This window comes from Pleurodeles waltl, chromosome 4_2 (assembly GCF_031143425.1).
Source record: "Pleurodeles waltl isolate 20211129_DDA chromosome 4_2, aPleWal1.hap1.20221129, whole genome shotgun sequence".
Taxonomy (NCBI): domain Eukaryota; kingdom Metazoa; phylum Chordata; class Amphibia; order Caudata; family Salamandridae; genus Pleurodeles; species Pleurodeles waltl.
In genome coordinates this window covers 313,161,472-313,186,488 of record NC_090443.1, presented here as the reverse complement: position 1 = coordinate 313,186,488, position 25,017 = coordinate 313,161,472, and the positions used below count along the sequence as shown (strand labels likewise).

The following is a 25,017-nucleotide window of genomic DNA, read 5'->3' as shown; positions in this document are numbered from 1 at the left end:
AGGGCATGTGAGCTGGCTGGTGAATCAAGGAAAGCCAACAAGAGTTGTAGGGGGGAGAGCCAGGACCCCTCCCGTAGGTCAGGTATCTCTGGTCTAATTTCCCAATTTGTTTGCATTGGTGGGTTGGTCACCCCATTGTGCTGTTCAGCTGAGGGTGGGTAGACCAGAGATCCTGTGCCAAGGCCCCATTGGTGGCGAGGGAGATGTGGTTGAGAGAGCTGCAACTCACTGGGCTGGCCACTGGTTCTCAAGCTTCTCCTCAGGAGTCCTCCAGAGGTGCAGGATAAGGTTTGTACCATTCAGCGGCCAACAGTGCAGCCCCCTACGCACCCTGATTTGGGCACCAAGGCGGGGGGGTCTGCAACATGGCCTCCCACGCGCCCTGCTCAGATGCTGAACCGGGGGTCCAAAGATGCAGGGACAGGAGCAGCCTCAGGCCGCCCCTTGTCACCTTCTTATGTGAGGCAGTGAGACAACACATGGCACCCCAGCAGGGCCCAGTTCACACCAGGAGGGGTGTGGGGGAAGGAGGTCCCATGACGCCTCACCCCGCTGCACAAGTGGGGGCAGGGCGGAGTCCAAGGGTAAGTCTATGCAGGCCTATTTTGTCCTGGGGCCCGTTACTGAGGTAGGTAGCCCTTCAACTGAGCACTGGATAGCCTGCAGGACCCCCAGGGCTGGCCAGTTCAGCCATGTGCTTCAGGCCTGCAACATGGCACCGGGCAGCACTACCGTCCACTCCACACCTTCTGTGCCCTACGGAGTACGCTGGCAAGGGAGCGGCTGGTAGGGCTGGGGAGAGGCAGACACGGGTCTGCCACCGATAAGAGTTCAAGTCCCCAGACCAGTTCCATCCAACATGCACCAGCCTCTCAGCCTGTGCCCCTGTCAGGCACAGCGTGAGTCTCACCTAGGGCAGCCCAGTCTCCGGACTCTGAGTGCGGCGGTCCAATGTGGCGGGGCAGGTCCGGTGTGCAGTGAAGAGGTCTGGGGTTCATCCTGGGACTCCATGCCGACCGCTGCGCTGCCACATGGTCAGGGCTTCAGCAGGCCCGGAGCAAGCTGGAAGATGTCTGGGTGTCGAGATAGTATGGCCCGGTTATGCGGTGCAGCCAGCAGGCATCAAAGGTTGTAGAGAGGGCCCTGGCAGGTCACCGACAACCAAGGGTGTCTCGGGGCACTATTCTGCAGCAGTAAGCAGGGTCTCTGACTTGGATGATTGAAGATTGAGCAGGATGGTGGACGGAGCAAGACACATCTGCCATCTTGGCAACGCCCCCCGCCCCACCACCATCTTCTTTATCAGAATACAGTTGTATCAAATTATATCACAGTTCTGAAAAAATAGTGCAATTAATCATAGAAACATGTTGACAAGTTTCAAACATTTTTTTAAAATTGTTTTTCAGAAGAACAACCTTCATCAAGACCAAGAACAGCAATCATACAGACTATATGAGTAGGTATTTTCGGGGCAGTGTCTTAAATCGCCGAAACAACTAAGCTGGGATTGTGTTGGAATATTATTGTTTAAAGTAGGAACTAAATGATGAAATATTTGAAAAGGGGATAGCTAGTATATGTAAAAAGGCTGCCAAGGTAAGGTAAACAAGATCTGGGCCTCCAAGAAGTATTTATGCAAGAAACCTTCGATTTCATCAAATTTTCATTTGTGTACTTTAATGTACATTAGCGCGAGTTGCTATACCACATAAAGGACTTATTTACATTACTTTACATCTCAAAGAAAATATCAGTTTCAGGTTCTTTGACCTGTTCGTGATTTATCCATACCCATCATTATTGCTTTGACTGCGGCATTGTTCAGAAAATATGCTGTGACCTGGATGCGCTGTACACTCTGGTTGTCTGATCTGAAAGGAATTGGGAAAGGTCTAGTCAGTCACTGTTGCCCTGTTGTGAATCACTGAACTAGTCTAGTAGTGTTTTATTTGGATTTGCTTTCCAAGATACTCTTTAACTGCAATAAAAAGATTTGTAAGATGCTCTTTAAAGCGGGGATCTACACTTTGAGGATAACTACTATGTAAATGAATACACTTAGATTCACAATATGTACATTTATCCTATGGGTATATCCTGAACATTTGGCATGAACCTAACCCTACTAGAATGAATAAATATTTTATAAAATATAGCTATAACATTAGAATGACTATGGACAACTCCCTATCTGGAGCAGTTCAGAGTATTTCAGCGGACTTCACATCATTCTCCACATGGGCACCTTAGGTGTAAGGCAGCTTCATTACCACCGAATAAGAAGCCCAATGACTATTTGATGTGCACGGAATGGAGCATTTTAAACTCACATACTTGACGTATTAAGAAGAATCTTCACAAGGAGTTCTGATGGGAAGGCTCTCTAAGAAAGGGGGCTTGTGACCTCGAAAGGACCGCCACCCTTCTATTACATCCAAGATCCAACACAGTTCATAAAGTCGGCAGTAGACATCCTCTGTTAAAGAGAATGTCCACATGAAAAAAAAACAATCTGCAAAAAGCATGGACTTATGGAAACCAACCTGAAAAGGAGAAAGAAAGGTAGGGATCTTTTAAATTGTCCATTTGCATTTGTTAGCTAACCCCAGAGTGAAGACACCTCAGAACTGGGGAAAGAAATACTCTACGAGACAGCAAAAACACCCACAACCCAAATGATGACAATCCAACACCTCTATAGACTGAATTTATTTTCTGTGCATCTCCCATACTTGTTTGGTCCAGTCGTTGTTTTTTGGGTCCCAGCTGTCTGTCGGATGTTTTTTTTAGAAAATGGTCTGGTGTCAGGATGACATCACTTGCTCACCCTCCCATGGACCCGGAATCTGTAGACACAAGTCTTCTCCTTGTTGCCCCAGTTGTTAAGGACCCACAGTCTGATCACACGACAGGGCTGGGGGGCTTGCCGCTTCAGATAAAAAAGAGAGAGAGGAGACAATGTGTGTTGAGGTTTGAGGCATGGCACTTCATATGGTAATGTTCTAGCTCATGGACGTACACACACTACAAGTTGACAGCAAGGCATTTCTGTACCCATACACCTCAAAACTAGAGAAGCCATATTTTAATGCAAAATGCACAGCTCATTCAGAAGTGAAGCATTTCAGAAAAGGGACATCCACCTGAGGGATATGGGACCACCTGACAGAAAGTGAGCTCACTAAAGATGAGGTACAGCCATGCCAGAGATCATGAGGTATCTGAGCGTTGGGATCACCTGAAGTAGTTTGTTTCTTTGAAGAGACAAGGTGGGGTGCTGGAGCTCGGGCAGCATTGTGATAGGTGTAAGCCATCTGTGAATAAAATTAAGGCCACGTATCAGGAGGGCTGGTCACGTCTGAAGTTGACAAAATACATAAAGTGTTGTAGCCAACACGAGTCGAGGTGTGGCAACTTGAGAGCATAGGTAGCCAAGCAAGTGGGTGTGGCCAGGAAGAAGTGAAAGTTGGCAGGCTAAGTAACTACAGACTGGTGAAAAGATGCAAGAGGAAATTAAAGTGTGGTGCCAAGTGACGCATGTTTTGCAAAGCCTTAATAAGTGTGAGCATGTCAAGTGATTGTGGCTAAATGAGGTAAGAAAAAAACAAAAACTGGACCTCCCCTCCTGTCTGAAGTTTAATAGCAGGGGTTGTATAAGAAACACCTGACTGAAGGTACACTCTTCACTCTAACCTTTCCTACCTGAAAATGGCACCAGAACTCTTACTTCCTTTGAGCAATTTTTGCAACTCTCCTATTAACCTAATGACGTTCAGACTCTCGATTTCCACCCATTGAGCGGTTTGCAATCTCCTGTCACCCTGGCACTCTAACTGGTATGCTGTTTGCACTGCCACTCCACAAAAGCCGAACCACTCATAACCAACTCTAGCGAAGCCCTGACTCTCTCCTGCAATCCTAGAGATACCTCTACTCTCTCCTGCCATTCTAGCGAGGCACTATCTCTATCCCTCACACCACAGAAAGTCCTCATCTCTCTTCTGCTACCTTAGAAAGGCTTTGGATCCGTTCTGTAGCCATAGAACGGTCCTGGATCCCTGCTACTGCCCAGAGGGTCCCTGGATCCCATCTACTGCCCTATAGAGGCACTGGATCCTTTCTACTGCCCTAGAAAGGCTCTGGATCTCTTCTGTCACCCTAGAGAGACCTTGGATCCCTGCTACTGCCCTAGAAAAGGCTCTGAATCTCTTCTGTCACCCTAGAGAGACCTTGGATCCCTGCTACTGCCCTAGAAAGGCACTGGATCCGTTGTACAGCCCTAGAAAGGCTCTGGATCTCTTCGGTCGTCCTAAAGAAGCCCTGGGTCTCTACTACTGTCCTAGAAAGGCGCTGGAACCCTTCTACAGCCCTAGACATGCTTTGGGTCCCTTCTACTGCCATAGAAAGGCCCTGGGTCGGTTCTGCCACTCCAGGAAGGCTTTGGTTTTCACCTTCCTGTCTACAGAGTAGCGAACTCTCCTCTGCCACTCCAGAAAGGGCACTGGCTCAACCCTTGTGTGTTTTAAATGCCCAAGTTATCAGTGGCTATCCCTCTGCGGCCAAACATCGCTCTGTTTCAAGGGATGTTGTGGAATGGCTGTCCAAAACCTATGATATAGCATGCTTAACTTTGAAGCATTTTATGTAGCATTGTGCTATGGGCTAATGATGACTCACAAATAATATTTGCGTAACCACTTTGAATTTTAAACCTCATGTATGGCAAAGCCAGGAAACTTGACCATGGTTCCTTAACTCTCTTAGGACAAACTTTGTTGCTGCAGGATAGTTGGCCAAAAGATGCATTTCCGTACCAAACTAGAAGTATTTCCTTAGGATTTGGTGCAAGAACACCCTTGTTGCAGGAAGAAGAAATGGACCAGCGAGGTTCTTCAGGAGCTGGCAGGTCTCAATCTGCAGGGAATTGATTGGTTGGATGGGATCGCAATGCATGGGTGTTCCTGTCCCACTTCCTTTAATTCTCAAATGCTACATTGTGTATTAAGATTTACTGCCCAGTGTTTACGTGCCCCGAGAGCTGTTTTTGTAGCGTTCAATGAGGTAGAGTGTAAACACAGATCCATACATCATGTACCCACAGGAAGCATTTTTGAATGAAAGAGACACCATTTGAAGATCTTCTATAAAAAATAAAAAATAAACCTCTAGGGCAAATCTCGGTTTAGGAATCAAACTTTTCCCACTTATGTGTGAAGTGGCTGAAGGGAATAACTTCCTGCCCCTGCGTGGGGTAAAGCTGCCCGCAAACCAGCGAAGACGTTCTGTCAGGGTGCGTGTGTCTGGGAGCAGCATGTTGACATAAACCTGTATACGTTTTCTGGGAAGATTCCTGTTTTGTGTTCGTATGAACATATGAATTGGGGCATGTATGTGAATTCTATGATCTGTCACTCAGGCGAACATTTTGAGGTGGGGCGGGAGTGGCAGTGTCTGTGATGACATACCAGGATACTGAGGCTGGCTGGAAGCCCTGAGAGAGTTCTGAGAAGAGGAAAGGAGCTGAAGACAAGGAGGAGACTGTTTTCATTCAGGTTCTGAAGTCACCTCCTAGATCAAATACCTGGACAGATCAAACTACTCCGGGCCCCTCTGCTGCTTATTATTCAAATAGAAGCCCCAGGCTTCTGAATTAATGACCCGACCAGGAATGTCATCCCTTTCTTCAGTGTGGATCTTAGGGTAAATGGTGGACCCGTCAATGAAAGGACAGTGGTTGAATCACAAATAACTATTTTCAATGGGTGTGGATTATTTTATAAAATGCACACAATAAATTAAACTGTCCCAGATTCATAAAATACTAAAAAAATCTTAAGATCTGAAAAAAAACATACCACCAAAATGATGGGAAGAGATTCCAAAGCTCACAGGACATAAATATGTATTAAATAGGAACGTTTGCAGACTTCCTGAAAGTAAAACCTGTACTTTCTACAGGCAGCGAGTTCCATATCCCTGCATCTTTAACAGCAAATCTGCGATCGACCACTCAAAGTTTAGTTTCTGGAATGTGTATCGGGACCAAGATTACTTAATTGAAGATTGTCACGTGTGCTCATGATAATTCTTCCTGCAGGCAGCATTTTACATTTCCTTGAAGGCACCTAATTGGCTAACATGCTATTTAGACTCTCTTCCTGATTTGTAACAAATGCAGCAATTTAATCTAACCGAAATATGGTCAAAATTGTCCAAATGTAGTACAAGATCTGCATCTACATTTTGGACATATTGTAGTCTGATTAGTTGAGCCTTTGGGAGTACAATCATTAAAGCGTTAGCATAATGAGGCATGAAACAGAGAATTTGCCTCATACTTTTTTACGACGTTTCTGTTCTATGTATGGTAGTATACGTTTCTGCTGTAGCAAACTAAGAAAAATGCAAATTCAACTGAAACCTAAGGTGGGCCTCAAAATTGAGGTTTGCACCCTGATGACCAAGGACTTATTGCATTTTTAGCAAAGGGTGTTTGGATACCAAATATAACTTTAAAGCCTGAGGACGTTTTCTTTTTTAAACATTTGGGGTTTCTAACAGGGTCCCAAAAGTAAGGCTTCAGTCAGTCAGCTCCACCAAGTTCGAGGCTACTGTTCATCCACCTGGTCACCTCTCTTAAGTCACTTTTTAGGGCCACAGATGTTTGACAGATAAATATATCTTGGTCTCTTCTGTGTAACACACCCCTCACCCCTAACAAATGTGTTGGGACTTAGGTGGTCATTCTGACCCTGGCGGTCTTTGACCGCCAGGGCGGAGGACCGCGGGAGCACCGCCGACAGGCCGGCGGTGCTCCAATGGGGATTCCGACCGCGGCGGTAAAGCCGCGGTCGGACCGGCACCACTGGCGGGGTCCCGCCAGTGTACCGCGGCCCCATTGAATCCTCCGCGGCGGCGCAGCTTGCTGCACCGCCGCGGGGATTCCGACCCCCCCTACCGCCATCCAGATCCCGGCGGTCGGACCGCCGAGATCCGGATGGCGGTAGGGGGGGTCGCGGGGCCCCTGGGGGCCCCTGCAGTGCCCATGCCACTGGCATGGGCATTGCAGGGGCCCCCGTAAGAGGGCCCCTACATGTATTTCACTGTCTGCTGCGCAGACAGTGAAATACGCGACGGGTGCAACTGCACCCGTCGCACAGCTTCCACTCCGCCGGCTCGATTCCGAGCCGGCTTCATCGTGGAAGCCTCTTTCCCGCTGGGCTGGCTGGCGGTCTGAAGGCGACCGCCCGCCAGCCCAGCGGGAAAGTCAGAATTACCGCCGCGGTCTTTCGACCGCGGAACGGTAACCTGACGGCGGGACTTTGGCGGGCGGCCTCCGCCGCCCGCCAAGGTCAGAATGAGGGCCTTAATGTCACATGCATAGTTAACAGGTGTGTATCCTCATCCTGAGTGATATGATTGCATATGAAACTGGCATCCTGATGTTTTGTTGGTCCAGCTGACACACTAATCTCTTGTGTGGTTGGAGTCCTAGACCTGTCCATGGTAATTCTAAGGTACACAATCTGTTCTGTGACCTGGACGGGTGCACCAAGCATGCCTACTATGATGACATGGAACTATTGTCCATGTTCGGGGTTACTGACACAAGGGGATGGTGGTAGCACACTGTTTTTCTTTTTTGATTGATAGTGATGAACAAGCTTTTTTTCTGGTTCAGAAGTAATGAACTGGCTCCGCTCATGTAAAGTTCCACTTGATGCAAAACCCAGACCCTTGAGCTGAGCTGACATTCCTTGTGCAAGTAGAGTGTGAGGAATGGATATTGGTATGACTGTATTTTTTAGTGACATCATGGTTGCTGGGACCAGCGGGAGCCATTTTAGATTGCCCATGATTTGACAAGGCAATAGATGACATATGGGATACAGTTTCCCCAATGGAACTGTATTGCCTGCATTCCCGGTGCTTAAAAGAGGAGCCCCAGACCCTGAAATGTGGGAGGCGGGAGACAGGGCTACACTAAGAAATTCAGTGAGGACATTTTATCAGTGAGATCGCTGATTAGTATCCCTGATCATTGCCATTTGGTGGATAGCAGACTAATGGGGTTGGGTCAACAGTTTCTATTGTTAAGGCCAACAAAGTTTCTTGGCAGGGCTTGCACTTTTTTCCCCTGAATTTTTCTTCAGGAAGGATGATGACAGCCAGGTGCAGTCTCTCCTGTTTGAAACCAGCATCTTCACTATCTGCTGTGACAGCCATCACCTTGCACAAAGACTGTTTGCATTTCAGCCAGAAGAACAAGTTACTTACCTTCAGTAATGATATATCTGGTAGAGACATATTCTAGATTCCTTACCTTTGAATTTCCCCAGGCATCAGACTGGATCCAGAGATTTTTCTTCGAGCAGTACCTCTGTGCACAGTTAGGTGGCATCGATCGACTCCGTGAGCATCGTTAGCGTCGTGTTCGCCGTGATGATGTCACGGTCATGCATAGGTCCCACCCTGGCATGCTGTCTTCAGTTTATTTCACGACTTTCCATGCCAGTAGCATGGATCCATGAAGAACACAGAGTGGTGTGCCAAAACTAGGGCCCTTAAGGAGAAGTTCCCGTCCCTAGAAATCAGTTTGCAGAGCGGGGAGGATGGGTGGGTTGGTAAGGAATCTGCAACTAGAATATGTCTCTACCAGATATATTGTTACCGAAGGTAAGTAACTTGTACATCTGATAGAGACTTCTAGTTGCAGATTCCTTACCTTTGAATAGATACCCGAGCAATACCATCCCCGGTGGTGGGCTGAAAACCAAGATCACACTAAGAAGTCCTGCAGGACACAATGGCCAAAGTAGCCGTCCCTTCGGACCTGATTGTCCAGGCAGCAGTGTTTGGTAAAAGTGTGCAGAGATGCCCACGTCGCCGCCTGACAAATGTCCAGGACTGGAACGCCCCGTGCTAGCGCTGTGGTAGCAGCAGTAGCTCTGGTAGAGTGAGCGCGCAAACCTTTGGGAGGTTGCTTTTTAGCCAGAGCATAGCACATTTTGATGCATGAGTACCCATCGTGAAATGGTCCTCTTCTGCACTGCCTTCCCCTTCTTTGCACCCACATATCCCACAAAATGTTGATCACCCACCCGGAAGTCTTTGGTACGATCAAGATAGAACTCAAACGCTTTTTTTGGATCCAGATGTTGGAGTGTCTCCTCTTCATGAGAAGGATTTGGGGATGCATAAAAGGTAGGCAAGGTGATGGATTCTCCGACATGGAAGGGTGTCTCTACTTTAGGTAGAAAAGAAGCCCTTGTGCGAAGCACCACCCTGTCAGGATGTATGGCCAGAAAAGGTGGCTTAGATGACAGAGCCTGGAGCTCACTTACTCTGCGGGCAGAAGTAATGGCAACTAAAAAGACAGTCTTGATAGTTAAGCGCTGTAAAGGGCAGTTGTGAAGCGGCTCAAATGGGGTACACATAAGGTATGTTAATAGCAGGTTTAGATCCCATCAGGGCATGATAAATGGGATAGCAGGAAAGAGATGTGTGAGGCCTTTAAGAAACCTCCCAACTATAGGAGATTTAAAGAAGGATGGCTGATCTGGTAACCTCGAGAAAGCAGAGATAGCAGAAAGATATCCCTTTAGAGTGCCCAGGGTGTAACCCTGCTGGGCAAGGGAAAAAAAGGACTTGAGAAAGAGGAGCAGATAGAGGATCAACAGATTTGTTGATGCACCATGCCACAAATTTCTTCCAACAACAGGCGTGAACAGTTTTGGTTGAGGGACGCCTGGCTGCCAAGATAACATTACAGACTTCAGATGGCAAGTCAAAAGAGGTAAACTGTTGCCGCTCAATCTCCACGCAAGGAGGCGGAGGGTGGACAGGTTCGGATGGAGGACCCTCCCGTACTGCTGCGACAGAAGATCCTCCCAAAGGGGAAGTCTGATCGGAGGAGCTATGGCCAAGCTCAACAGCTCGGGATACCAGACTCTTCGTGCCCAGTCCAGAGCCACCAGTATTACTTGGGCCCGGTCTTGCCTGATCTTCTTCAGAACTCTGGGCAGAAGTGGTATGGGTGGAAAGGCGTGCAGGAGGCCTGAATTCCGCTCTCGACTAAAAGCGTCGCTGAGCGATTGCCGCCTTGGAAACTCCAAAGCGCAAAACAGCAGACACTGCGTGTTCTCTACAGAGGCGAACAAGTTTAACCAAGGTTCTTTCCACATCAGGAAAAGACCTTGCGCCACCCCCAGATGGAGATGCCATTCGTGATTGACCACGCATCATCGGCTGAGTTTGTCTGCTCTGGTATTCAAGGAACCTGCCAGGTGTTGAACCACCAAGGAAATGCCCTGATGTTCCAGCCAAGTCCCGAGGCGAAGAACCTCTTGGCAAAGGGTCCACGAACCCACTCCGCCTTGTTTGTTGCAATACCACATGGTGGTGGTGTTGATTGTGAACACCTGCACTGCATTTCCCTTGAGAGAGGGAAGGAATGCTTTCAATGCTAGTTGAATCGCTTGGAGCTCCAGATGATTGGTATGGAGCCCGGTTTCCACCAGAGACCAGAGGCCTCTGACCTCCGCCTCTCCCATGTGCCTGCCCCATCCCAGGAGTGACGCATCTGTCACAACTGTAAGATCTGGTTGGGGGAAAGGAGAAGGATCTGCCCTTGACCCAATCCAGATTTGTTAACCACCCCTGCAGGTCTTTCGCAGTTCCTTCCGAGATCCGGACCTTGTTGGAGAGATCCCCCTGATGCTGCGCCCACTGGAACTTCAGTCCCACCGCAGAGCTCGCATTTGCCATCTGGCATTTTGAACCAGCAGAATGCAGGAGGCCATGAGGCCCAGCAGTCTCAGAGTAATTCTCATCAAAATACAGGACAGAGGCTAAAACATCGGTATCATAGCCGGAATATTCTGGACTCGCTTTTCAGGAGGATATGCCTGAAACTGCACTGTAACCAGAACAGCTCAGATGAAAGGGAGCATCTGAGAAGGAGTCATGTGTGACTTCGGGACGTTGATAGTGAGCCCCAGCAAATGTATAAGGTTCGCCGTAGTCTGGAGGTATGAGATGACTGTCTGGGGTGAGTTTGCTTTCAACAGCCAATCGTCGAGGTAGGGGAAGACTGGGTTCCCTAACCTGCGCAGATGAGCTGCCACCACTACCATCACTCAGGTGAACACCCGAGGGGCACTAATAAGGCCAAAGGGGAGCACGGTAAACTGAAAGTGCTTGTGACTTACCACGAATCGTAGGTAACGTCTGTGGGCCGGCAACACGGGAATGTGGAAGTATGTGCCTTGCAAGTCCAACGCTACCATCCAGTCTACGGGAGCCAGGGCAGATAGGACCTGAGCCAATGTAAACATTTTGAACTTCTACTCTTTGATGAAAAGGTTGAGGGACCAAGGCCCAAGGCCTTTGTCCTTTTTCGGCACCAGAAAGTGTGGAAGTATGTGTCTTGCAAGTCCAACGCTACCATCCAGTCTCCGTGATCCAGGGCAGATAGGATCTGAGACAATGTCAACATTTTGAAGTTCTACTCTTTTAAGGAGGAGGTTGAGGGACCGAAGATCTAATATAGGCCCAAGACCTTTGTCCTTTTTCTGCACCAGAATGTAGCCGGAATAGCAACATCAACCTACTTCTGGCAACGGAACCCTTTCTATAGCTCCTTTGGCCAAAAGGGCTTGGACTTCATTGCGGAGAAGCGCTATATGATCCTCTGATAACCAATTGTATGAAGGTGGCATCGCTGGAGGAGGTGTCTCGAAGGGGAGGGAGTAGCCCCTTCTGACAATTTGGAGGACCCACCTGTCTGAGCTAATGGATTGCCATTGGGGCAGGTGATGGCGAATCCTGACGCCAACTAGTTCCTGGTCTACCCACGGACTAGGAAGGTTTGGAGGCTGAAGAGGGGGTGGGGGTAGACTGGGTGACCCGCAGTTGTGCAGGGCTGTACCGCATGCGCGGGTTCACGGCCAGGGGGGGGGAAAGGATGCAGTTGGGTGCCTCTTCCATAGCCACGAAAGGGGAGAAAGGCATACTGCCGGGGTCTAGGAGTGGGCACGAGGCCAAGGGACTGGGCAGTGGCTCGGTAATCCTTAAATCGCTTGAGTGCAGAGTCCCCCTTGGCTCCGAAGAGATGTGTGCCATCAAAGGGCATGTCCATCAAGGATTGACGGACATCCCCTGAAAAGACAGATTTTCTCAGCCAGGAGTGGCGTCTCAATGCCACCGTCGATGCAACCAATCTGCCGAGAGAATTGGTTGAATCCAGTCCACAACGAATCATGAACTTCGCAGAGCTGCTTTGATCCAGGGCTGCTGTCAGTGTGACAGCCAGTCTCCCAGAGGTGAGGGGACGTCACCTGAAGTATGCACACTTGCTGGAGAGATGACTGTCTGCCTAGCACATAGATGCCTGTCTGTCTGCCTGCCTGTTTAGAGAAGGAAGGAGAGTGCCTAGCTTGCATGAGGAGAGGCCCAGTTGTGTTCCTGGTGTGTGGAGCACCGAGAATAGCTGACTTGTGATCAGGTGTGTGATTGGAACTGGCCCAAACTGTGAGATGTCACCTGGGCGTCTCCTGCAGCTCATGTGGTAAACTGCTGGAGGCAACAACTTCCCCCTGTGTGACAGTATGCCTTCCTGCATCCCTCAATCAACTCAAGGTTCCTGCACTGCTACTGCTGAACATCAGCACTGCTGTAGCAGAGGACCCATAATGGCTTGAAGGCTTAAGCCTCTGAAGCCAGATGACCACTGCCAAGGTCTACTATGCTCCTCTTTCACCTACAAGATCCAAGAGGCATGACACCCACCACCACAACCTTGTGCCTGCCGTCAGAGCCTCTACCCATGTAGTCATGAAGGGTTTACTACAAACAAAGCAATGAGCCATACTTCCACAGAAAGGTAAAAACAAGGCTGTGATGATACTGTTTTTTCTGCTAAGGGGATAGAGTTGCATGCTAAAAGGAACCACGACTGTCAGTATGAACAGTTTTCAAAGATATAAATTAAAATGACCAACGGGTCCTCACATTTAGCAATTCCTTACATAAACCAATTGAAGAACTTGCATCTATGCCAATTCTAGTCCATGGGTTTTCCTTTATGCCTCAGGTCACTGTAGTAGTGTGGGAACTGTAGCCATGGTGCTATGACCTCGGTAGTGGGGTGGGTACTGTAGCATTTGTGCTAAGATACTGTGGTTGTTGTGGAAATTATAGGAATTGGTTAGAGCCCCAAAGTATGTTGTAGCACCCTGTAGCTGAACCTGCATTACAATACATAGTAACGCATATTGAAACTACAATTCTCTTTTTACTAAGACAAGCACTGGGCCGCACAGCACATTTTGTGTCTGTCATTTGACTGCTAAATTCTAACTTTCTGTCCCCACACTTATTTGATGAGAAGACTTTGATTGCTTGCTGATGCTACAATAACAGTCTAATGAGGAAATGGCCTACTTGGCCCAGTTTGCACAGTCATGGTAGAATAGACCCCAGGACATTAGATACAAACAACCTCAACCCGCATGGTTGTGGCCTGGTAGCCACTGCCTGCCCTGTGCCCCTCATCACCCAACCAACAGGGTCTCACAAGAAGAAATCAGGTTTTATGACTAACATGAATATTAGAAATGGCAGAGGTAACCCTTAGGGCCTCCCCACCTCCAACTTTGGTCATAGATAACTGACATGACCTCAGTCTGACACGCTGTGTTCACCTGTTTTAAAATGATTTAACCACTCATTAAGTCTCTAATCCAATATGGCTGCCTCAATCCTGATATGGTTAAGTTGTAGTTTGTAGTTACTGTATCTAATGTGGCAGACAAATCAAGAAGAATGAGTAGGGTTAAATCTCCAACAATTCTGGTAGCCAGCACACCATCCTGCAGTGATAACAGAACAGTCTCTGTACTGTGCTGGGAAATGAACTTCAACTAATGGCTATCCAGCTAACAGTGACATTCCAAGAAAATGTGCAGTTGAAATGCTACTACTCTCGCTCCACAAAATTAGACATGCAAGGACGGTTTTCCATTGGACTGTACTTGAGCAAAATATCATAATCTAGAGATGGCTTCTTTGTAGGAGGTCAATAACGATTTCTTTAGGGTCTTTGGCATAACTCTTGTATTAGATCAGTTTAGTTACACATGGAACAACTATTATGGCCCTGTTATTTGCAACCAGTTCTAATAATGTCATAGCAAGTAGCTTTTGTTACTTCGGGAAATGCCTCCATTTCTGCCACTGTAATTCCTTTTACCAGACAGAGAACAGCTCTCCTCTAATCCCTGTGTCTCCAGCTTTCACCTTTATTGGTGTCTCCTCACTGTTCTGAAGGATACACTGATGTTTGTCATGGCCCACTGAATTTTGGATATCCTTGAGTTTTTCAATAAAGTAGTTATTAAAACGCTAGATCCTTAACAAGAATGAAATATGGCCAGAAAACAGACATTCTGGTCTAACAACATATTCAATGTTCTAAGCCAGTAGTTTAGATCCATTATTAGAACTTTAGCACTTTCATTTTTGATATATTTTCCCTAGAAAAACAGACTTCTCATAAGTCTGTAATTGATTCTGTAACAGAGTAATCATGCTAGTGCTTTCATTTTTCTCCAGCTAGTATCAAGACACCTGCAGTACGGTCTTTAGTTCGACTAGACTTTGTAAGGATTACAACAAAGGACTTCGACAGTATAAAATGATGTACACGCAATTTCCTTATAGGTATAATTAAGCCCTATTCAATAGCGTTATTATACACCCTAATGACACCCCAAACACTTTTCTGCACTGTTCATTGGATATCCATTAATATAGCAAAGTTTCTTCTGAGTTGGTGCTTGTCAATTATCAAAGGATGTAATGCTCACAATTCTTAATTTCTTCTGGTGGCCTACGTATCACCACCATTTTGACCATTGTACGCTAATTGATGCTTAAATTAATGAATATTGCATCCATGATTCTCAGTTCAACCTTGAAAGGCATTAGCTACTTTTTTCATTGTTCTTAAAGATTACAGCTACTCCTCTTATTTATCCTGTCATCATTTGGCTACCTGTAGGTGTAGAATTGTCCTGTATACATGTTTTATAAGAAATATAAAAAATATGTCATTTAAGCAGAATACCAAGTATGTATGTCTCATTAGGCACTTTGGATTCTGTTTTAATTCGTTAATATAAAAGATTGTCGGGAGAACACAACTCACTCAAATCTAAAAATAACATACAAGTATTTAGGAAAAGTTAAAAATAATTATTTTATTGTAAACACACAATGACACTTCAGGTAATTACATTACATATGCATAAAATGAGCCCAAGTGCAAATGTATACCAATTATTGTGACAATTGAGTGATACAATTGTTTCTCAAGATGGGAAGAAGGTACAAAGACATAGAATGTTACAGTAGGGAAAGATGATATTCCATGCATAAAATGGAAATTTTTAACACAGCCAACACGGGTTTCATCTGCAAGCATTCCTGAAGATAAAACCCCAAATAAGTTATCTTTCTCCTATCCAAGATTGTATCCGTGTCCCATCCAATTAGTTGAAAGATCGTACACAGACACTAGTCAAATCAAAGGCTGGAGTCACTGGTCCATCATTCCAACAGTTATTAGCGAGAAAAAGGGCGGTACTATGATAACAGCACTCAGAACTCTGGTCCTACAACCAGAATACCGGTTTGCGTAAGTTCAACTTAGGCAGAAAATTCCGTCAACACAAGTAACAGAGTCCACCTCTTTGCAGTTTTAACGTCAGACCTGATGGGATTTAGGTCGCAGGACCACCCTCGCCAATAACTGTTGGAATGGGGGACCAGTGATTGCAGCCTTTATTGTGACAGGGATCTGTTTTTATTTTTCTTAAATACATATATGTTATTTTTGATTTGTATGAGATGTGTGCTCCGGGCAGACTTGTGTTTTAGCTTGCTGGGGTCACCTGGGATGACCGCATTAGTCACACCTTGTGGTAGCAGGTCTGTGGTTTGTCGTAGCTCCTTATTTAAGTCTAAATTGCTCTTATAATAATAAGGCATATTTACATTGGGGACTGTGTGGATTTGTCTGACCACTGCTACTTTTGTGATGGTTTATGTATTAAATAGTGCTAAATTAAGAGCATTAGTTATTGTAAAATCCCCTGTCCTATTCGGTTCTCTTTTTATCAAACTTCATGTTTACTTTCAATATGTTGAAAGACAAAGCCTCCTCTAAATCTACTAATCACGTTTGTGCAGCTTGACAGGTTTTGAAGAAACTCATTATGGCTTGTCTAAATAAAGCTTAATTAAGTATGACCAGCCATTTAGCCATTTACTTATGGAGGCGCTACTACAATATAAACATCACTTCTTACTTAGGCATGCTACTTACTATATGGTAACCCAGAAGGGGACCTGGAAAAAGACCGTGAACCAAGTGGCAATAACCAAAACGTCATAAACAGGCAATGTTTTTGGCCACTTGCCGCTACCTGGCCCAACCAGACTTTACATTAAAGGTGTGTCTGTTATCCATTGATGGAAAGTTTGACCCTCTTGATGCTGACACAACATCAGGTAGGATTGAAGGGTGGGTGTGGTGTGAATGGGTGTTTCCAAGATATAATGCATAGTAATGATATATATATTGCGCTTTGGAAGTCTTGTAGTGGCCTCCTATATCAAGCACGTATTTGCTAAACAAGGCTTCAGGCCATGTAATCCATCATTTCCTTGTAATAATTGATGCATCTATGTTCCTGATCATGCACCAGCATGTGTTAGATTTATCTGCATTCTGATATTACACTATTCATTTAAATGGTTGAAAGGCTTAGTGGCTTTAGGTTTTAACATAAGTATATGTGTGAATTATAGTATCATTCTTCCCATCTGACATCATAAACCATGTGACTGATTTCTCCCAAAAAATTATTTGAATGATATAAATTGCTTGTTCACAGCCATCTCTGGGGGAGGGGGGGGGTGTTGCTGGGGGGTGTCCTGCAACAGAGACTGAACTGATTCTGGTAGCCACAGCAGTCCTGCTTATCATTTTGAAATATTGTACTCATGAGTAGAGTATACATCAGCTAGGGCTGCTACTGAATACCATGTCAATGCAAGTCAGTAAATCCTCCTGCAAGACACATTCCATATGAAAGTCTGGAGATCCCTTTTAGGTACCAAGAACATGCATTACAGTGCAATAGAGAGTAACCACACATAGTAAAACCATTTGAAATGAGTCCCTTAAGCTTTCTACGGCCCACATGGCCCGAATTAGCAGGATACACACCAAACCCCAATATAATTTTGACTCAAGATCATTTGACTGCTACTGTAGATTAAGTGACTGTATCCAGACATCTTGAACACTATATACTGCATACAGTGGGGTCTAATATTGGGACTCCAGTAGCCACACATTGGCTACATACACAGACTATGGGCCTGATTACAACTTTGGCAGAGGGGGTTAATCTGTCCCAAATGTGACGGATATCCCGCCCATCGTATTACAAGTCCATTATATCCTATGGAACTCGTAATACGGTGGGTGGGATATCCGTCACATTTGGGACGGATTAACCCCCTCGGCCAAAGTTGTAATCAGGCCCAATATGCTTGGAGCCCTTCAATGTAGTAATAGGTAAAGTACCTAACAAATGTATCGAAATACCATTTTGTATTGCACATAAAACTCAATCATCTAGAGATAGTCTATTCTTATACAAAACTCCAGAACAAACACAGAATATTAACTATGTGTCTTCCTTTGGGAATGGTACCACATATTGAAGAAAGGGGTATCAGGGGAAGTGTTTGCTATATACCATCACATGTATTTCTTCCCCAAAGAAGCAGTGAGATTAGTTCTCCTAAAGGCAGTGAACGAGGACACTGCATCAGTCCATAAAGGTAATAATACTTCATTATCAATGCTACACCAACAATAGAGGTGGCTGTGTATGTCCAAACCTGCAAAGAAATATGAACAGCAAATTAACATTTACACACAACTGCAATATTCTACTACTGGGATGCCAGCCTTTACAACTCTGATGATACCAGATAACATCACATCAGGGCTTTCCCTGCCCTCATCTATGATACATATATATTGGTGGCAGTGGATATGAGCTCTAGATTCCTTTGGGTATGGCTATAGAAAACTGGCACTGCTCGTGCAGTCATAAATGACTTGCAATGCATATTAGCATAGGAGTGGTTCATACCTATTATTCATGCTATGGACTGCAAGCACCACTAAGGCATTTTCCGATACTACGGCTTCTATCGGAGTACACTTGCTGTACTCTTATCCCTTTAGTCTGGAGTTGAATGAAATAGTCGAGAGAGTAAACAAGACTCTTAAGCAAGCCTTGACTGAGAGGATAGTAGGCAAAGGACTGCTGGAGTAGCACACCTTATATGAGGCTCAGCAAGGAGAGGGGGTTATCATATGGTCATACATCAATCAAACTTCTGTTTGGAGTATTAGGTACCTACATACATGACTTGCTACTTCCTAGAAAAGTGGAGCTGTAAAATCTTTCTCCTGATTCACTGTTTGATCTATTGCAGAATGTCCAAGATTTGAGAGGCAAACAAGTGAACAACAAGAGTTTTCCAGACTCCGCCTTTGAAGGTAAAACTGCTGACAGGTGGTTCCCCAAACTGGGAGAGCATACAGATGACCTGCTTCATGTCTTAGGGTAGAAGTCACTTGCATTGTAACTCTGTCACCACTGCTTGGCGCTAAGGAATATGGGAAGGCGGCAGCTGAGCACTTCAAGAAATATTGAGTGGCAAATTTTAATCAGTACCTCCCCACCACTGCCAAAGGGCCTCCACATTAGACCAATATGTCCTCTCACTCTTCATGAGGTACCCAGATAAGAGATCAGTCAAGCGGAGATAGTCTCCATACAGGAGGGACTACGGAGGCTTTACACCTGACAAATCCCAAACTGGTGCCAACAAGTTCTAGAATTGAACTGGCTTCACCATTAACTGCATCCGCAGCACCACAAAAATCTACACAAGCAATAAACGTGATTCTACTGCAAGAATTTGCATTGTCAAGAGAAGGTCCTGATCCCAAAGAAACAAGGGCTGTTACTCTTCCTTCTCATCCAGAAAGGCCAAAATCAGAAGTCACTTGGAAATTTAGATGGATGGTAACTAGTTGCTGGTTAAAGAACAGGTACATTCATGCACTGTGGTCCTACGTTTGGATTTTCACAGCAAGTTCATCCTTCCAGGTGCTGAGGATGGTGGTTGGGCAAAATCTTCCAGAATATTGTTCATAGCTTTCTGCGATACATGAGATGCAGCCACAATTGGCCTCACATCATATGGCGAGGAGATATTATGCTGTCAACCCCACTGCTTACTTATTTATGTAAGGAGTTTTCTAAAGCACCCATATGTTGCTTATCTGTTATCTGATTGAATTTGGAGGAAAGGATTTTGTGTCAGGTGTCAGGCGAATGGAAGTAGTACAATGAAATTAAATGGCTTTCTTGAGCCGGAATCTTTTGCAAATTCATGTGACATTAAAGGAGTAAAACAGCTCCTAAATGACTTGAATACCTATTCTTTATTACATAAGGACAATCCTTATCTCAATGCACATATACAGAAGTATATGTTCTATTTTCATTACTATGGGACCAATACACTCATCAATGAACCAGCCAATATATATTATATAACTTAAATTAATGGCAACACTGTGAGTGTCCATGGGTAGACAGCTCGAGGAACGTTGGGGAAAAAATGTCTGGTTTGATATTGACAGAAGATGTGATTCATCAGCATATTTTTACTTGCAAGACTCTGAATTGCATATCGTTTTGTTCACCTGGCAAAGCTATATATTCCCTAACTTTCTTTAATTATTTTTAGAACCAGGTTTTACATATTGGTATATTAATATTCCAGTAAAAAGTATTTGGGGCACTGAATCCTGCCACATTATGGGATTTGATACATTATTCCATGATTGTTTAAATCCAAGACATTTTAGTTTTCTTAATGAAGCTGTTCAGAAAAGTACACAACTGGGGCTTGCCACACTTAACTTAAAAAATCTATCAGCTCCATTGGACAATTACACACATTTTCCAATTGGAAATGGGGTAGAGCTTTATCCATAGATGAAATAATATATTAATAAAAAATGACTCATTTATTATGTCATCAGAGAATTCAAAAAGAGAAGCATTATGGCCAGTCCACACCAACCAGTGTCCTCAAATGACTTCTGCTGAAGACCTCTTGTCCTTCAACAAAGAGGCGTGAGCCTAGCTATTGATATATTACAATGCTACATATAGGATTAGCTATGCAAACAATTGTTGATACAATTTTACCTTAATACTGTATTGAGACAGGAATGTCCCCCTACATAGTGAACAGGTGCTTAACTCTGCCCTGAATGCCTGACTATATGTGAATCTGGCAGTCTGCTTTTTTTCGTCCTGCCGTCACTCTAATCTGGTGTGTATTCATAGGCCTAGGTCTGCACCTCACAGTGTGAAGTCCACATTTCCCGTGGCCAGGAGCGGTGCCCCAAGCTAGCACTTATAGTTGACAGACGACTACTGACCCCTGCACATAATGGTGTGATGGTAGCATACCTTGTTTTATGATTTTTAGTGTGTTCAGAACTTTTTAAGTGTTGATTGTTTGAGTATAGTCTACGAACCCAGCTTAAGCAAATCCTGCTGTTATATATACCGAGGGCTCCTAGTTTTATGGTATTTACTTTTTTGACATTTCCATCTCTATTTATCCTTACTTCTTTTTTATTTTATCTGTAGTTATCCATATTTATTTGAGGTTTTGTGAAAACTGAAATTGAAACTGGTATATTTCCACATTTATTTCACATTACATGTGCACTAATACTTGAATGCCTGACAGGTTTCAGTGATAGGAACACCAACAGATGATACGTTAATACACTTATACGAAAACATACACATTTTAGTATCAGCATTGTGCCTATCTACTGCAGGGTAAGCCTCATTACTGAAGTTCCTTTCTTTTTTAACCCTCTTATCTTTCATTCCGCACAGATATTGGCTCTGGAAGTCATGAGATACTACATTTAGAATAATTCAAAAGACAATCATATTTAAGTTAAAAATAAATACAGACAGGAAAATAAATGGTTTTCGGTCTGTATTTATCTGTGGAAACAAAACAGTAAAAACAGAAAACAGGGAGCCTTATAAATAACCCAGAACCTTCTGCTTACATCCCATGTATATGTCAAGTGATTGTGCTTGTAGGACATTATGTAATACATATGTGGTAGTAGGCTTCTAAGTTTGTGTAAGACTGACTACTGACACTAGTGGGATCCATTTGGATGTCCCTCATTTAGCATGGCACACAATGCAGATATCCAGACACTGAAGTGAGGAGAATAGAGACAACTTTACCTTTAGAAATTCCATGAAGACTTTGTTAGAAAGGGACTGCTGATTAGTTCTCCCTCAGCACTTCCATTTGATTGATGGCAGGGGTGAAGGTAGGACTGGAGTTTGTGGTTCAACGTGAGAAGGATTCTAGATCAGGCCTGCCAATATCTATGTGTCCTTCATTACTGCTTTAGAAAGGCGGACAACAGCCAGGTGCAGAAAATTCATACTTCCTTGTATCCATGTTGTGGGCACTCCTGCTTGGAGAGTCTTGGTGCTCCCTCCTGTGAGAAGCATCACTTTACACAATCAGTTTATATAGAGAGAATTGTGATCACACTTGAAAAGATAACCAACTCGATAGTTGAGAAAGTGGACCCACGTCTGCCCGAACCCTGTTCAGATGGCCACAGGGCAAGCAGGAGTTACTGGCCCTAACCATGGGGTTTGAGGCCTTTTAGCCAGAATATCCGGGTGGCCAACCTACTATGGATTCTGAGCAACTGGGCCAAGTACTCCTTGAGCACTTGACTCTCTGTGGTAGCACGGACTGAGCAGTCTAAGGCTTTATGGTGGGTGGGGGAGGGGGATGATAATGTACACAGGTGAAACATGGGCTCACAACTCAAAATACGTTCAGCAAGAGCAACAAATGATTGTCTAGTCAGATACTTGCTTTTACAAAAAAAAGCATATTTATATATGAACACAAAGTAAAATACAGAATTCCCAAAAAGAAACACAGTACCCCATGGTCAGGGCTCTAGTGTTTCAATAGCCAGTTCCTGAGTCCCACACCCCTATCGCTAGAGGTAGTGGTTATTCGCCATTCACCATTGGTGATATTTAAGTTAAACCTCACTAGACGTCCAAGCCTCAAGAGAGCTACTCAGACACTTTATTAAAGTCAAAAGTGTCAAAAGTGTTCCAGCACCAAAGCCAAGTTCCCCCAAGGCTGTCTGGCCCATAAATCAATCTTACCCTGGACCAGCAGGATATGAAAAACCATAGTCTTCAAGTGCACCCCCTTTGCTGGTCCTGACACTACAGTGGCTTTCTATGGTAAGTTCTTCACACACAGCCTGGGAGTGGGAGTGGTTGGGTGTCCTGGAGTTCCTTATAAGCGGTACTGCAAAGGCAGAAGCTGGGGGCCCTCAATGCTCCTCCGATGCTTGAAACTTTCTTTGAATCCTCCCTACAGGTGTGTGTGTTTGGTGGTGTGTCTGGGTGCAACGCTCATGGTGCAGGTCTTCTGTTGGTGCTTGCTCCTGCTTGGGTCATTATGGAGGCCTTCTCCTCACAACAATGGTATTGATCATACCATGCTCCTTAACTCGTCCTGGTGGCCCCCATGGCATACTTGGTCACCACCCTCACTTTGTACATAGGCTACGACCTGATCGACACAGCAGCAGTTTTCACCAGGGTCTCTGACTTCACTCCACACACAGGCTATGGTCTGATCAGCATGGCAGCAATCTTAACGGTGGCCCCACCTGGCATACACAGTTGTCGACTTAAAACACACACACTGGCAACAACCCGTTTGGTGCAGCAGTGTTCACAGCTCAATTCATGGCAGCCCTCGTCTGGCATCCGGGCTTTCTCGACCTTTCCCTGCACATGGGCAGCAACCTGATTGGTACAGCAGCCGTCTCCTCACACTTTGCTACAGGGATCCACTCACCAGGAACCCCAACACTCAGCTCTTCTTCAAAGGGCACACTAGTCTTGGCAAGCAGGCAGGTGCTTGTGCTCCTCGCTCCAAGGAAGATGATCTTGGATTCCATGGGTGATGTCCCCTCATCAAGCTGTCGAGACCGGTAGGCCTTGGACCCCAAACCTGGTAACCTTCAGAAGTCCTGCAGAGATTCTCCTCCTCGCACAGCCCAACTTGCTGCTTGACAGTTGATAACTTTGGGGGCCTCAAGCTCCCTATCTTATAGTCAATTTCCAAACACCAAATGTGAATCAAAGTCTGAGTTGGGATCTGCTTCCTTTTGAAGTGACATCTCCTCAGCCCTTCTCTTCCTCCAGAAAGCTGTCTGTCACAGCAGGAAATACTCCAAAGCTGATGGCCTTATAACACAAGCCATGGGAGTGACTAGAGGATCAGATCTGGATGCCAACTACAGTGATATGTATATCAAAAGGTTAGCCCAGGGCCTCAGCCCTACCTCCTTATGATTCTCTTATCAGTCCCATCTCCTTATTGAAATGTTCCCAGCCCCTTCCCAGTGACCTCTCTTGCAATACAAGAGCACCCTTTGAAGTGTGCTGAATCGCCTGACTCTCCCTTCCTCCAGTGTGTCCCAGTTAGCTCACAGGAATGCAGCAATCCACAAATATCTCTGGGGGAATTCCTCTAACTCCTCATGTTGCTCCAGTTAGCCCTGGGTCTCCCAAAATGGAATCAAGAATTGTCCATGTATTGTACCATTCACAGGCACACATACAACCAACACACGCCTATAACATATATGCATTGCACAGCACTGCACTATCCCTGTATTGCACAATTAGGAGGCACACATATGCTGCTGCTATACCCAAAAAGCATACTTCTGCTGCTGGCTTTTGTACCTACCTTGTACTTACATTCTGCACCTTGCTGCATAGTCAAATTACTACAGAATTATGGGCAAGGATAATTGCAGCTCTGCACATATTCACCTACTAGACTGGTGCCCATTTAGGTTAATATGTATAAGTAATTAAACGTTTCGTAGGGGGCACATAGCACAGAATCTTAAGTAAATCAACACATTTATTTCCAAGTACAATACTTCCAATGGCATCTAGTTTCAATAGGGATTCTGAGCATATACATTAGTAAGAAACTTGCTTATATTAATTTTTTTATATTTTCTAAGCATCTAATTACTCGAAATTTCATATCCAAAATATAAATGGTCAAACATTCCTGGAGCATCAAACATTCCTGAGAACATCAATTTCACCGCAATAAGCGCTGCTTCTTCAGGGCTGCCAAAATGTGACAAACACAAAATAAGTCCTCTGCAACCTTTGACCCTGCTTCTGCAGGCAGGTCACTCCCCGCTCCGCCATTCGCGCCACCTCCACTCTGCATTTTTCTCTCCCTTTTCCCCGCCGCTGCATCCCCTGCGGCCCCTCCTGCCTCCCCCCTCCTCCTCACCGTCTTAGTTTTTCCTTTTTTCTCACCGCTGCGTCCCCTGTGGCCCCTCCCGCCTCCTCCACTCTGTATTTTTCTCTCCCTTTTCCCTGCCACTGCGTCCCCTGTGGCCCCTCCCGCCACGTCCACTCCGTATTTTTCTCTCCCTTTTCCCCGCCGCTGCGTCCCCTGTGGCCCCTCCCGCCTCCCCCTCCTCCACTCCGCATTTTACTCTCCCTTTTCCCCGCCACTGCGTCCCCTGCGGCCCCTTCCGCCTCCCCCCCTCCTCCACTCCGTATTTTTCTCTCCCTTTTCCCCGCCGCTGCATCCCCTGCGGCCCCTCCCGCCTCCCCCCTCCTCCTCACTATCTTAGTTTTTCCTTTTTTCCCCGCCGCTGCGTCCCCTGCGGCCCCACCCCCCAGCCTTCTCATTCAACAAGCCCTCCCTCCT

General features: G+C 45.5%; 1 protein-coding gene across 1 annotated transcript in view; it reads left to right on the top strand.

Moving 5' to 3' along the window:
• Nucleotides 1-25,017, top strand: part of LOC138292579 (chondroadherin-like) — a 241,891-nt gene that overhangs the window by 8,142 nt on the left and 208,732 nt on the right. The window contains exon 2 of the mRNA XM_069231268.1: nucleotides 1,410-1,459. The gene's annotated coding sequence lies outside the window, so the exon portion shown is untranslated. The remainder of the gene's footprint in view (nucleotides 1-1,409; nucleotides 1,460-25,017) is intronic.